This window comes from Sarcophilus harrisii, chromosome 3 (assembly GCF_902635505.1).
Source record: "Sarcophilus harrisii chromosome 3, mSarHar1.11, whole genome shotgun sequence".
Taxonomy (NCBI): Eukaryota; Metazoa; Chordata; class Mammalia; order Dasyuromorphia; family Dasyuridae; genus Sarcophilus; species Sarcophilus harrisii.
In genome coordinates, this window is record NC_045428.1 from 570,873,966 (window position 1) to 570,890,456 (window position 16,491).

General features: G+C 38.1%; 1 protein-coding gene across 2 annotated transcripts in view; it reads left to right on the forward strand.

Moving 5' to 3' along the window:
- Positions 1-16,491, forward strand: part of DHRS3 (dehydrogenase/reductase 3) — a 113,533-nt gene that overhangs the window by 24,753 nt on the left and 72,289 nt on the right. The window lies entirely within an intron of this gene.

The following is a 16,491-nucleotide window of genomic DNA, read 5'->3' on the forward strand; positions in this document are numbered from 1 at the left end:
ATGTAGTGGATAGGTCTTGGAATCAAAAAGATATGAATTCAAATTCAGCTTAAATCAGTTGTTAGTGAATGTTAATCTATCTGGACCTCAGTTTCTTCATATGTAAAAAAAGGGGTAAGACCCACTGGTCTTTGTGGTCCCTTCATAGAATCTGTAACTCTGTGGTTTTATGGTTGCTAAGTGGGGGACAAGAGAGAAGAACATGATTTAAAATTCCTCCCTGAATTTAGAGTCTTATGATTTAAAATTCTTTACCTAATTTGTCCAGAGTGACACAACTATTTAGTAGCAGAACTGAGATTAGATTTCAGGACTCCTGAATCCTAGTTTTTAAGTGTCATATCATTATTTCCATAACCATTATTTCATTACCTTTTACCTGGATTATTGAAATAATCTGAAGTAATCTCCCCACCTCTCTCTAGTATCTAGTCCTCTACATTTCTAGATATCACTGGCAAATTAACCTTCCTGTTACACAGATCTGATCGTCTTATTTGCTTGCTCAAAGAACTAGATAGATTACATTGCCTACTGAATAAATTTCAGACTCCTTAGTCTGTCAGTTAAGGGTCCTTCAAAATCAGATCCCTGCTTATTTTTCACTTTTTCTCCTACAAACTCAATACCTTTTAGCCAAACTAGACTGCAATTATACAAATATATCCCATAGTTTTCTGCCTCAACTCTTTCTCTTGTCTTTCTCTACTCCTTGCATGTCTTACTCCACAAGTCCATTCACTGAAATCCTACCCTTTCTTCAAAGTCCAGATAAAATGCAATTTTCTCTATACAACCTTTCTTCCTCTACCCAAGAAATGAGCATTTCTCCCTCTGAACTCTCATAGTATTTTAAATGTAATTCCCTTGTGCATATAAGTCACTAAGTGGTGCTGGTAAACATAGCAGATTGAGCTGCAATCATTCCATAAGCCAAAGGGAGCACATTGGGACAGGTATCCCTTCTTTCCTTTGAATAGAGGGCACTTTCCTAACTGCCAGTTCTGCCTCAGTACTATGACTTCCCCTTTCTAAGCAAGGCACTTCCCTTCATTTCTTGGAGCCATAGCTTCCTTTTGAAACTCAATATCCCTAATGTTTCCCTGGTAGTGGGGAAAGTTGGGTTTAGCTCACTTGAAGACTAGAATTATTACCAGCTCACTTTTTTTTTAAACATTTTAATTTCTAAGATCATCTGGGCTTTTTTTTTATTCTTTCCCCAGCCTAAAATAATCCAGTACCATTCACCCTGCTCTACCCTATTGGCTGCATCCCCAAGTAGAGCTGTCTACTCATATGGAACAAATATTTCATCTCTCTAAAACCAAGTTGGCTCTTTTTTTCCTTCCCTTCATTAAAATACATGAGCATTAAATTATATATGACATGCAGCTTAGAAATTTCTTCTAGCCAACCGGGTTTTATGGTAAATAAATAAAATCTAAATTGAAAGTAACAGATAAAAGACAAAGCAGTGATGAAAGAAAATGCCTGGCTCACTTGAAGACTGGCATTATTACCAGCTCACTTTAAAAAAAAAACAGAAAAATTTTTTTTTGGTTTCTAGAGGTATCTGAGCTTCTTTTTTCCCCCTTCTTTCCTAACACTCCAGTACTTTGCCACTCCACTTTGCCCTAATGGCTCCATCATCAAGTAAAGGTGCCTACTCATATGAAACAAATTTTTCATCTCTCTAAGACAGAATTGACGCTCTTTTTCTTCCCTTCCTTAAGATACATGAGCACTAAATGAAATATGACATGCAGCTTAGATATTTCTCCTAGTCATCAGGGTTTTATGGTAAATAAATAAAATCTAAATTGAAAAAATAAAGGGCTAACTAGTTTCCATGCTTGGCTACAGATAAATAAATAGATAGACAAATACACAGGTAGATAGCTAGGTACATAATTAAACATAAATAATAAATAGATGTTCTATACAAATATACATGGATAAATAGATACTGAAACATTTATTAATACTTTTCTATGTACTAGGCATTGTGTTAAATACTAGTTAGGTCAAGTCAACACTCACTTATGTAACACCTACTATGTATTATGTCAAGTACAATATCAAGGATTGGGGATTCAAAGAAAGGCCAAAAAAAATTTTTTTTAAATCCCTCCTTCAAAGGTGTTCAATCTAAAGGGGAAAGGAGGAAGGAAATAAGCATTTATTAAAGCCTTATTATGTGCCAAGCTTTGTACTAAGTTCTTTACAAATATATCTCATTTTGTCCTTATAATAACCCTGAATTATTCTTATTTTATGATAGGTTATTCCTATAATTTAGGAAACTGAGGCAGACAGAGGTTAATTGATTTGCCCAGGATCACAGCTACTAAGTGTCTGAAACTGGATTTGAACCCAGAACTTTATCCACTGTGTTGCCTGAATGCTGCTATTAGAAAAGAGAACATTCAGATAACTATGTTTATAATATAAGACAAATGGAGGGAACTGAATGTGGATCACAACATAGCATTTTCACTCTTTTTGTTGTTGTTTGCTTGCATTTTGTTTTCTTTCTCTTTTTTTCTTTTTTGATATTTTTCTTTTGCAGCAAAATAATTGTATAAATATGTACACATATTGGATTTAACATTTTTTAACATGCTTAACATATATTGGATTACTTGCCATCTAGGGGGGAGGGGATTGGGGAAAGGGAGGGAAAAATTTGGAACACAGGATTTTGCAAGGGTCAATGTTGAAAAGTTATCCATGCATATATTTTGAAAATGAAAAGTTTTAATTTAAAAAAAGACAAATATGGGATAAGTCAGAGATAATCAACAAAGAGAAGCCACATTAAGGGAGAATCAGGAACATTTTCCTAAAGAAGGTGGGATTTTAGCTAAATTTCAAGGAAGCTGGAAGGCAGAAATGAGGAGGGAGCGGTATGAAGGATGACCAGGACAAAGGCAAAGATTAAAGAGAGGGTCTTGTTGGAGGAATAGCAGAGGTTACTGCCATTAGAGTGCAGAGTATGGGGAGATGAATAGGATATAAGAAGATGGGAAAGGTGGCAAAAACCTAGGCTATAAAAGGCTATTTAAATACCACATAGAGGAAATCAGGAGTTATAACTTGATAGCTGAGTGGAGCATGAATTAGAATAGGGAGAGACTTGGGGCAAGCAGACCCACCAACAGCTATTGTAATAGTTAAGGTGTGCACCAAGGTGGCAGTGCTAGAGAACAGTATGGGACCTATTCAGAATATGTTTCAAAGGTAAAATCAATCAGATTTGGTAACAGATTGGATGGGGTGGGGCAGGAAGAATGTTTCTGAGATTGAGTGAACAGGAGGATAGAGATGCCTTTGAAAGTAATAGGGAAATTTGGAAGGAAGGAGGCAATGTCATCTTACTGAGAAGAGTATTTTGTTAGTTGATTCTCAGTGATCAGGGCTGACAAATGGCAACTGTCAGTGGGACTACACTTTTGTTGGAAGGATCTATGTTAAATCTATATAAGTTAGTGAAGGTTCTTCTGATCTCCATCACTCACTTTTTGCCTTTTCCCTTGCACCATTTTTCTGAATGTAGCAAAAATATGGGGTCAGGGATTTCTTTCTTCTCCTTTGCACGTGGAAGAGATTAATGTGTTTGTCCCATTGGCTCAAGAAGATAGTTCATAAACAATGTTCATGTCTGATTGTATATTCTGGACTTCTTTCTGGAAGACGAGGTGATTTTTAGTTCACTAGGTAGTGTGATCATGGGGACTAGCCACAAAACCAGAGAAAATTTCCCAGGAAGTATTAGCTTTGGAGGGTGTCTCTGAGTTCAAAGCGTTGTTTACCAGGGATGTCCTCAATAGACTGCTTCTAAGAGGATGAAGAGCATCTCCAAGAGAATCATGTTGTAGCTGATTGACTAAAGCTAGACTGGGAATGATGAGAAATGGATTTTATCATATTTTATCAGCACCTGCCATTTCGATGAATTTGGGGACATGGCAATCCATAGGGAAAAGGATATTTTTCTGGCAGCTCTCTTCATTCTTCAAAGTGTAATTACTTTCCAAGGATACTCCAATAGGTTGTTTGAATGGATTATGTGTTTCTCTATCTGCACATAAGCTCCTTTCAATTAAATAAAGTCTATCCCATACTCAATTTGGAAAGAGTATCACTTTTTCATTCAGAAAAATCTAGACAGGAATGATCCTAAGCTTTATTTTGGAGATTTTCCTAATCCTGGAGTATAATGAGCCAAAGAGAGGACTCCCAAAATTGGACTCTCTCCATGTAAGCTATGAGTCTTTGAAGTGAGAGAAGCCTTGAGTTACAGCCTTATCTTCATCATCATGCTCTAAAAGATAGGAAAAATTAACTAGAAGTATTTTGGGTAAAAATGCAAATCCCTTTTATCTATCTCCTTTTCTCAGCTATTTTCTTGTCCAAAATAAAGGCTTTGGTGATACAATTGTCTTGGTCACAGAAGAACCTGCACAAACATTTAGTCCAAATTATACTTGTTCTCCATAAAGAAAACAGATGGCAATGTGTTTGTTGATACTGTAAAACAGAAGTCTTTGAGACTATCATCAAAAATCAACTTTAAAGCAATTAGAGCTAGATAGGAGCAAAATAAGCAATAATAATGATAAAAGACATTTGTATAGTGTTGGGTTTTTAAAAGATTTTCATAGCACTTTATAGGCATTCTCTCATTTGATCTTCATAACAATTCTTTAAAGTAAGTTGTACATGTATCATTATTTCCATTTTACAGATCAGGAAACTGAGGGAGGTTCAGAAAATGATTTGTCCATGATCATTCAGCAAGTGACTGAGGTAGAATCCAAAATTGGGTCACCTGAGTCAAAATTTAGCACCTTTTCAGCATTGCCATTCCGTATTGCCTCCTTTTTGTCATCTTCCTTCTATGTCATTGTTTTACACTTGATGCATCATCCCCTTTCTTCCTTATCCCCTGAGAAATCCTGGAGCTCTAATGATACCTTTGTCTACTCAGAATCATGGCCCTCCTCATAGCCATTCTGGATCTACTCTCTTCTTCCAAGAACAAACATTAAATTATTCCTCTCCTGCCAAAACTTTTATTCTCTTGGTTCCACCAAGATCCTTTCAAATTCTCAAATTCTGGGATTTCTGGGATGAGGATAATTCCCTTAGTGGAGCCAAGATGGTGAATTAGAGGAAGCAATCCCATTGCCAATACCTCTCAATATGTCCCTTCAAACAACTTTAAAGTAATACCTCAAATGAAATTTTGGAGCACCAGAGCCAGTAATGTTAGGGTAACATATGACTTAGGGGGTCAGCAGGACAGGTCTGTGACACCGAGGTGGATGGCGTATCTGGAGCACATTTATCAGCATTAACAGAGGCTGCAATAGTAGTAGCTTTGGGAGCTGTTAACCCAGAGATGGTAAGGGGGTCAGACAACTGCCCAGAAAGGGATCACAGAGGACCTTTTGGTGGAACTGGGTGCAGCTGGTGCTGATTGGCAACTCATATACATTTTGGGATCATAGTTCCAGAGTAAAGAAGAGCACAAGGAAACAGGAACCTTAGGTGGATTTTCAAGTAGAAATGAGTGCTAATGCGTATGATTTTAGGTAACAGGGGCTCTTCCTGGATAAAAACTGGAACATAGATCAAGACAGAAGAGACCGTATCTTTCCCCAAGTCATACCACTTGAGAGGCACCAAAAAATTGCAGACCTCCATAACCGGCTCTAAAAATAGCAGCATGAAAAATCCTGAACTTGGGACAATACTTCCTCATCCTTAGATGAGTGGAGCCCAATTTTAACATAGAGTTCAAAGTCAAAAAATAGACTGGAAAATAAACAAACAAACAACAACAAAAAAACCCCATAAAAAACTAGTAGTGTGGCAGGGAAGACCAAGACACAATTCAGAAGACAATAATGAAAAAAAAAAAGCTATAAGTAAAAATTGCTTATAGATTAAAAATTGTTAATTGGATTCAAGCCCAATAAGAAGTCTTGGAAGAGTTAAAGAAAGAAATGAGTGGTGTAGGAAAATTAGGAAAAGAAATAAAAATAATGCAAGAAAATTTAAGAAAATTAACATCTTGATAGAGGCACACACACACACACACACACACACACACACACACACAAAACCCTGAAGAAAATAACACCTTAGAAAATAGAATTGCCTTAGAATTTCAAAGAAATTAATGAAAAAAAAAGCAAATGAAGGTGGCCTAGTTGTATCAGATTTAAAACTATATTATAAAACAGCAGTCATCAAAACCATTTGGTATTGGCTAAGAAATAATCTAGTTGATCAGTGGAATAGGTTACATTCACTGGACAAAATTGTCAATAACTATAGCAATATAGTGTTTGACAAACCCAAAGACCCCAGCTTTTGGGATGAGAATTCACTATTTGACAAAAACTGCTGGGAAAACTTGAAACTAGTATGGAAGAAACTAGGTAGTGACACACATAACACAGTATACCAAGATAAGGTCAAAACAGGTTCATGATCTAGACATAAAGAATGAGATTATAAACAAATTAGAACAACATAGGATAGTTCACTTCTCAGACCTATGGAGGAGGAAAGAATTTGTGACCAAAGAAGAACTAGAGATCATTATTGACCACAAAATAGATAATTTTGATTATATTAAGTTAAAAAGTTTTTGTACAAACAAAACTAATGCAGACAAGAATAGGAGGGAAAGAATAAACTGGGAAAACATTTTTAGAGTTAAAGGTTCTGATAAAGGCCTCATCTCTAAAATATATAGAGAATTGACTCAAATTTATAAGAAATCAAGCCATTCTCCAATTGATAAGTGGTCAAAGGATATGAACAGACAATTTTCAGATGAAGAAATTGAAACTATTTCTAGTCATATGAAAAGGTGCTCCAAATCACTACTAATAAGAGAAATGCAAATTAAGACAACTCTGAGATGCCACTACACACCTCTCAGATTGGCTAAAATGACAGGAAAAGATAGTGATGAATGTTGGAGGGGATGTGGGAAAACTGGGACACTGATACATTGTTGGTGGATAGATCCAAACATTCTGGAGAGCGATTCAGAACTATGCTCAAAAAGTTATCAAACTGTGCATAACCTTTGACCCAGCAGTGTTTCTACTGGGCTTATATTCCAGGGAGATCTTAAAGGAGGGAAAGGGACCTGTATGTGCAAGAATGTTGGTGGCAGCCCTCTTTGTAGTGACCAGAAACTGGAAACTGAGTGGATGCCCATCAGTTGGAGAATGGCTGAATAAACTGTGATGTATGAATGTTATGGAATATTATTGTTCTGTAAGAAATGACCAGCAGGATGAATACAGAGAGGCTTGGAGAGACTTACATGAATTGAAGCTGAGTGAAATGAGCAGAACCAGGAGATTATTATACATGGCAACAACAAGACTATGTTGGGAAGGCCGCATTAGCACCCTGGATACCTTAAAATTAGCCAATGTCAGGATAAGCAAAAGTCCTTGGTCATTATTCTTGGTCTTTAGGGATAGAAGTGAACAGGATGGACACAGGACTTTCCTTCTTTTCCTCTACCGCCAGTGACTCTGGCTTGTCTTATTCCATCCCCTAATCCTTCCCACAATTCTCTGTATACACCAAAAGATTGAACCAGCATAGAATAGTGGGAAGGGCCATTTTCCAAGCATATGTTTATAGAGTATTGTCCAATCGGTAATTAGCCTTAAGAGCTCAAACCAACCTAAGTGCATCAACTCAGAGTTTCAGCCCTTTACATCTCCCGCTTTATTTTGTTTTAGAACACAGGTGGTCATGCCATCCCTGATTTCTCAGGGAGGTGAGAACCCCAAAAAGGGGGTGATCACACACTCCCTCAGGAAGGGAGATGAAAAGCACCAAAGGGAAGTGGGTATTGCTAGCAGGTTTCTGGGCTGAAGGGTCTTATTAGAAACAAGTATGCACAAACCCATTAGCATGGGAGGTATTACACAAGCACATAGCAATAATGTACAGGCTATTATGATTCTCCTCATAGCCGGTGCAGGCTCAATGTGGTGTAACAAACATGAATTGTACATGCAAGTAGTGGTATAACAAACAATATGAATCAACCTGGTGTTATAAAAATTTCCAGAAGTCCTAGAAGGAGGGTATGTAAACAAGTCACACATATGCCGCCTTCAGCAGCCAAGAGAGAGTCCAAAACCAATCTATTCTCCATTGCTTCATGTGTCAGGGAATCCAATGATCCCCACAAGTTTTTGAAGTCCTGCAACAGTCTTTTTATGTGTTAGGGAATCCAATGATTCCTGCAGATTTTGAAGTCCTGCAACAGTCTTATCATGTCTCAGAAAATCCATTAATTCCTTAGGGTTTTGAAGTCCTACAAAAATCTTATCACGACTCAGAGAATCCATTGATTCCTAAGGGTTTTGAAGTCCAACAGTTTTTGATGTCCATGAGTCAAACACCATAACTGCCATTCTCTTTCAGTGGTGGGCACAGTCAGCAACAGAACCACCCGATGTTTCTTAGGTCTTTTCCTTCATTTCAAGGGTCTACTCTGTCTCTCTGCAATGAACAAGGCAAATACGGCTCGTTGACACCCATCTGATTTCTTCTCCATCTGTAGAGATACAAGCAAACCCTCTCCCCCAAGCAGTTAATCTATCTGGTCCCTTCCATTCACCACTTTTTGGGTCTCTCCACGTCATCTGGCGATTATCTAAAGATAGTAGAGCTGCTTGCACTGGACACTGCCCTTCCAGTGGGTTATAAAACCTGCTAGCCAGAGTCAGTGCATCTTTGTCAAAACTCAAGAAGTTAATAGTATAAAGAGCTAGATGTAGAAGTTCTCTAGGATTACCTGTGGCTCCCCCTTTCTTTTGTTTCTCTATTTCTGCTCTCTACTATTGCCTGTCCTTGACATTAAAAGGTATGCCAGTGGTGTGTAAAATCTTATACTGTGTACAAAAGTGTGCAAAATGTTTGGAAGTATATGCGGATCCATTGTCTGTCTTTATTGCTGTGGCACACCCATAACTGCAAATGCTTGTATAAGGAATTCAGTGAACACTTGGGCTGTCTCTTTTGCTGCTGGTATCACAAAAGTGAATCCTGAAAAAGTGTCTACCACAACGTGGATAAAAGACAGACAACCAAAAGATTTATAATGGGTCACATCTATTTGCCAAATTTCACTTAGTCTCAAACCATGGGGGTTCTTCCTTGGAGGCAGTGTAGAAGTGTGGAAAAGAAGGCAAGCTGTACAGGCTTTTACTATGCTCCTTGCTTCCTTGCGTTATTCTAGATTGCAAACGTAAAGCTCGAGCAGCCTGATGATATTTAAAATGAGATTCTTGGGCTTCTTTAAATAAAGCAGTATTGGCCAGCATAGTTAGAAGGCTATCTGCCTTTGAATCACCATCAAAAATTGGACCTGGAAGCCCACTATGAGAGTGGACATGCAAAATATAAATCTTACCTGGATGTTTTCTCACTTGCTCTTGAAGTTCCTTAAAGAAATGATATATATTAGAGGCTACAAATTTTATTTGGGCTGTGGCAAATTTTTTTTTTATTTAATAGCCTTTTATTTACAGGTTATATGTATGGGTAACTTTACAGCATTGACAATTGCCAAACCTCTTGTTCCAATTTTTCCCTCTTTCCCCACCCTCCCCAGATGGCAAGATGATCAGTAGATGTTAAATATATTAAAATATAAATTAGATAAACAATAAGTATACATGACCAAACCGTTATTTTGCTGTACAAAAAGAATCAGACTCTGAAATATTGTACAATTAGCCTGTGAAGGAAATCAAAAATGCAGGTGGGCAAAAATATGGGGACTGGGAATTCAATGTAATTGTTCTTAGTCATCTCCCAGAGTTCTTTTGCTGGGTGTAGCTGGTTCAGTTCATTACTGCTCCATTGGAAATGATTTGGTTGATCACATTGCTGAGGATAGCCAAGTCCATCAGAATTGGTCATCATATAGTATTGTTGTTGAAGTATATAATGATCTCTTGGCCCTGCTTGTTTCACTCAGCATCAATTCATGTAAGTCTCTCCAGGCCTTTCTGAAATCTTCCTGTTGGTCATTTCTTACAGAACAATGATATTCCATAATATTCATATACCACAATTTATTCAGCCATTCTCCAACTGATGGGCATCCACTCAGTTTCCAGTTTCTAGCCACTACAAAGAAGGCTGCCAGCTGTGGCAATTCTTTGTACCACACCTACTGAATAGGCCAAATAAGATATTATATTTATATCTCCTCGAGAATAAGAGCTAGAATGATTGCATGCAATTCATTCTGCTTAGTGGACTGAAAAGAAGTTCTGACTACTTTCTTTATAGTTATGTCACGAGAGTATACAACACAAATATTATGTTTTTATGCATCTGTAAAGATAGTTGGTCCTTTAAGAGGAACTTTAGAAACTTTTTCTTCAAGAATCCATCGCCAATTATGTAATAGTCTGGTTATCTTTAATGGAGACCCATGTACAAAACTTGGAGCCATGGCTAATAAAATTTGCCACTCTGGGATGGTTTCACAGCATACATTAATTTGTGTATTAGTGTAAAAGGTGTATATCTTGTCAGGTCTTATGCAAGATAATTGTGCTGCTCACTTAATGGTCTTTAATAAAATTCTAGCCACAAGCACTGGGTAAGGAGTAAGGCTTTGTTCTGGTTGTGCCGGGAGGTTCACCCACTCTATCACATTGTCTCCTTGATGAAGGACTGCTGTAGGTTACTCTTGTATTGCAAAAACTGATATTTCCAAGGGGTTTTGAGTGACTCTTTCAGCCACATTGGATAAAGCCAGTTCAACTTCTCTCAAACCCTCTTGAGCTTCTTTTGTAAGCTGACGTGGTGAGTTTAAAGCACTGTCTCCCCTTAAAATGTCATATAATGGTTGCAATTGATAGGTAGTTAAGCCTAACACTGGACACATCCATTGGATATCTCCTATCAATTTCTGAAAGTCATTTAAGGTGTTTAGCTTCTCTGTTCTTAAGGAAAGTTTTTGTATTGTAAGCACCTTAGGGTATACTTCATATGCTAAATATTGAAAAGGAGCATGTCTTTGAATTTTTTCTGGAGCTATGTGCAATTTGTAGTTCCTTAGTGTTTCTATGGTCTTTTGTAGACATGCTTCTAACATTTGTTCCTCAGGTGCACATCCCAATATATCATCCATGTAATGTAATAACATTACTTTTGGAAATGCTTTTCTTACTGGAGTAAGAGCAGCAACATACATTTGACACATAGTAGGGCTGTTTTTCATTCCCTGTGGCAAAACTGTCCATTCATATCTTTTATAAGGCTCAGCTAAGTTAATGCTGGGCACTGAAAAGGCAAATCTTTTCATATCCTCCTTATCCAGAGGGATAGAATAGAAACAATCCTTAATGTCTATAACCCAAAGAGGCCATTCTCTAGGCAATTGAGTAGGAGATGGAAGTCCAGGCTGAAGAATTACCATAGTTTCCATCTGTTCATTTACCTTTCTTAAATCCATTAACATCCTCCATTTTTCAGATTTCTTTTTTACAACAAACACTGGGGAATTCCAAGGACTTAGAGAAGATTGTAAGTGTCCTTGGTCAAGTTGCTCCTGTACTATATCTAATAAGGCCTGAATTTTATTGCTATCTAAGGGCCACTGTTCTATCCACACTGGTGTATCAGTTTTCCATTGGATAGGAACAGGTGAAAGTGTTGGCAGGCCTTCAACAGCAGCCCTGCCTAAAAAACCGAGGTACTCATTTTTAATCCTAATTGTTGTAAAATGTCTCTTCCCCACAGATTGACAGGGATTTTTTCAACTATAAAAGGAGTAAAAATTCCTGTTTCACCTTCAAAAATCCATCTCAAAGGGGTAGCACTAACTTCAGCTGCTATTGATCCTCCTACACCAGACATGTAGGTGTCTGCCTTAATCTTTGGCCAGTGACTGGGCCAGTTGGCACCTCTAATGACTGTACGATCTGCACCTGTGTCTACCAATCCTTCTAATGGTATGCCATTTATATAGATAGTGAGCATAGGTCGGTCAGCTGTCACAGCTGCTGTCCAGTATATTCCTGGATTTTGTTGCTTGGAGTCAGAATCTGGGCGATTATCACCAGATTGCTTATTAGGAGTCTGTATCAGTAAACCTGATGCTACTACTTCTCCTGGGTGATAAGTCACACATTGTCTACCTGTATTAGTGACTGGGATATTATCTACACATTCCCCAGTTTCCCACATCAGTGTATGGATGGACACTGTTTTGTAAGTACTCTCAGGAGGTGAAATTGGTCAAGCTTACTGTTTGTGGAGGCAAGGGATCCATAGGCTGGAGAGGAACAGATTTCACCTCTCCAAGGGGTATCTCAGTTGTCCCAGCTGCATACAACTCTATTCTCCCCAACTGTAATCCCTTTCTCCCATCAGGTTGCTTCCTGGCTGATTGATTGTGTAATCCCTTTCACCCATCAAATTGCTTCCTCGCTGATTGATCACGTATAGGTACTGAACTTCTAGGCACTCTCTGGGTGTAGCATCAGCTGCCATCATGCCCCAAGTATTTTTTGCCTTAGGCCCTTGGGCTGGGCCCCTCATCCTGTTTCCCTGAATCAGTCTACATTCTGATGCCCAATGGAAGCCTCTGTTGCATTTTGGACATGGGGTGTTGGGTCTTGTTCTCCCACCCTGTTTTCTCACTCTGTCTCTGTGCCAACATTGAGCTTTCAGATGCCCTACTTTACCACATTGAAAGCATTGACGAGTCTCTCTGGAACTCCCTTGCCAGAAGGGACCCTGTCTTCCCATGTTCGGATCTTGGGAAATCTGCATCATAGCCTGGCTATAAAAGGTATTTGTGCCCACTGTGGCACAGCGTCTTATGATCTTCTCTAAAGGAGCATCCTTGCATAGTCCTAGTATAATTCTTTTACAAACATAATTAGCATTTTATTTAGCAAGTTGCCTTATCATAATTTCTATTACTTCATTTTCACCATTAGTTCATATGACAGCTGTCTGCAAACATCCCACAAAATCAGCAAAGGGTTCATTTGGCCCTTGTGCTATATTTGTGAAGGCCTCACCCTTGTTGTTTTCACCTGGGAGAAAAGCCCATGCTTTGATAGCAGCAGCAGCAATTTGCTCATATGCTGCTATGGGGTAATTAATCTGTACTGAAATGTCTGCATAAGAACCTACACCTGTTATTTGGTCATAGGTGATTAGAGTTTTAACTCCACTATGACTATTTTGTTGGGCTTGTATCCTACAGAGCTCACAATATTCAGAAAGCCACACCAAGTTTTGTCCAGGTTCTAAGCATAGATTTCCAGTCCCTAGGGGTTAAGACTTCATAAGCCAAATTCTTAACATAACATCTTAACATAAGCTGATGTAGCCCCATAAAGGGTCCTTAGCCTTTTTCAGGTCTTTGAGGATTTCCATATCAAAAGGAGCATATTTTCTACTTTCTTGACCTGAAGAGTTAAACTGTTGAATCACAGGATACATTCCTATTTTCAAATCAGCTAAATCCTGCCCTTCTTCTGTGGCTTTAAGTACTGCCTTTTGCAATATAGTCATAGGAGGGGGTGATTTCTGAGGGGGGAAGTGCTGGTGATATCACTGCCCCTCCCACTACTCCTCTTCCTTCCATCCCGGAAGGTGGAGTTGATGGGGGCATGTCAAGAACCAGTCACTGTTTAGACAAGGTTGAAGCTGCCTTGGGAGAGTAAGAATCATCAAGCCCTTCACCACACCCTTGAACCTCACTTAAGTCCTCATGCCCTCTGGTGATATTGCCATTAATCTGTCCTTCCTCTTTTTCCTCACATTTCCTCATCTGGCTGTTCTTAAAACTTTTCTTTTTTCTATAACTTGCAGGATTCTTTAAGGCCAATTGTATTATGTTGTGTATATAGAAGGTTTACTTGGAAATTATCATTGTAGTATTCACATAGTTGATCTCCTACTAATTTTCAATTATCTGACCCTATTTCTTCTCTCTTTAAGAACCAAGAGGACAGGCGTTCTAATGGACCCAAGAGTCTAGAGATCTACACCCAAGTTACAATTAAGCCTTGTCCCTTGATCAACTTAAGCATGCTTTCTATAGTGCCCCCTTGGGGCGGGGGGGGGGTGGGGCTGTGCCTAGGGGGGAATCTTTTCCCCATATTTGCCCCATTTCAGCTGGAAAAGGTTACTAGTTTAGCCCTTAACAAAGTAAGTTTCCTGTTTGTCTATTAAAATATTCACCCTATTTCCTGGTCACCGGGGACTTCTTCAGTGAAATGAGGGTGCTTGGTCCATACATTGGGCACCAAATGTGAAGACCCTAGATACCTTAGAATCAGGCAGAGTCAGGATAAGCAAAAGTCCTTGGTCTTTATTCTTGGTCTTTAGGGGTAGAAGTGAACAGGATGGACAAAGGACTTCCTTCTCTTCCTCTACTGCTAAAGTGACCCTGGCTTGTCTTACTCCACCCCCTAATCCTTCCCACAATTCTCTGTATACACCAAAAGATTGAACCAGCACAGAATAGTGGGAAGGGCCATTTTCTAAGCATATGCTAATAGAGTATTGTCCTATCGATAGTGCTCGGTTGTCTGTCTTCAGTTCATCAACTCAGAGTTTCAGCCCTTTACACTATGTGATGATCAGTTCTGATGGACATGGCTTTCATCAACAGTGAGAAGATTCAAACCAGTTCCAATTGTTCAGTGATGAAGAGAGTCATCTACAGCCAGAGAGAGGACTATGGGAACTGAGTGTGGACCACAACATAGCATTTTCACGCTTTCTGTTGTTGTTTGCTTACATTTTGTTTTCTTTGTCAGATTTTTTTTCCTTCTTGATCCGATTTTCCTTGTGCAGCAAGATAATTGTGTAAATGTGTATACATATATTGGATGTAACATATATTTTAACATATTTAACATGTATTGGACTCCCTTGCTATCTAAGGGAGGGAGTGGGGGTGAATGAGGGGAAAATTTGGAACAGAAGGTTTTGCAAGGGTCAATGTTGAAAAGTCACCCATGCATATGTTATGCTTTAATAAAAAAAAATAAATAAATAAATTTTTAATAAAAAAAAAAAAGAAAGTAGAATTGCCCTAATGGAAAAAGAAGCAAAAAAAAATCACTCAATAAAAGAATTCCTTAAAAATCAGAATTGTTCACATAGAAAGAATCATAAAAGATAACTAAAAAATAATTATGTAAAAATTAGAATCAAACAAGTAGATGCTAAACACTGCAAGAAATATCAAGAAACAATAAAACAAAGTATAAAAATGAAAGAGAAGAGAATGTGAAATAGCTTATTGGAAAACCAACTGACCTAGAAAATTTGGGAGAGATATTAAGAATGATTGGATTGCCAAAAAGCCATGATAAAAAGAAAAAACATAGACATCATATTTCAAGAAGTTAAAGAAAAACTGTCCTGGTGTCTTAAATCCAGAAAATAAAACAGAAATTGAAAGAATGCATTGATCACCTCCTGAAACACCTAAATGAAAACTCCCAAGAATATCAGAGCCAAATTCCAGAGCTCCCAGACCAAGGAGAAAATATTGCAAGCAGCAATGATTTATGAGTCATTCAAATATTATGGAGCCACAATCAGAATCATACAAAATTTAACTTCTTTCTACATTAAAGGAAGAGAATGTTTAAAATGTGATATTCCAGAAGGCACAGGAGCTAGACCAAGAATCACCTACCCAGCAAAACTAAGTACATTCATTCAAGGGGAAAATAGATATTTAATGGGGGGGAGGGGAAAGACTTTCAAGTGTTCCTGATGAAAAAGACAGAGGTGAATAGAAAATCTGCCATTCAAATAGAAGTAGCAAAAGAAGCATAAGAAGGTAAACATGAAAGAAATAAGAATCAGTAAGGTTAAACTATTTACATCTTCATATGGGAAGATGATACATGAAACTCTTAAGAATTACCATTATTAGGATATTTAAAAGAAAGTTTACATACACCAAGTGCATGAAAATAAATGGATTATCTATGTTTTTTAAAAATGGAAAGGCAAGAAAGAGGAGAAAGGGAAGGAAGAATGGGGAATTTTTTTTTCATATAAAAGAAATATTCAAGGAAGAGCTTTTATGGTGGAGGGGGAAATGGGAAGGGAGAAGAAGGTGGGAAGCAATTTTGTATCTCACTCTCATCAGACTTGATTCAAAGAGGGAAGAATATATACACACACTCAGTTGTGTATAGAAATTTATCTTCCACAATAGAGAAATAGGAAGGGAAGGAGATAAGAGCAAGGAAGGGTGGTCATAAAAGGGAGGGCAGATCAAGGCAGACAGTGGTTAGAAGCAAAATAGACTTTTAAGGAAGATAGGGCAAAAAGAGATAAGAAACAGAAGAAAGTCAGTCAATAGTCAATAAGCATTTATGAAGCATTAGCTATATATTCCAGGCACTGGAGGTGCAAAGAAAAGCAAAAAAT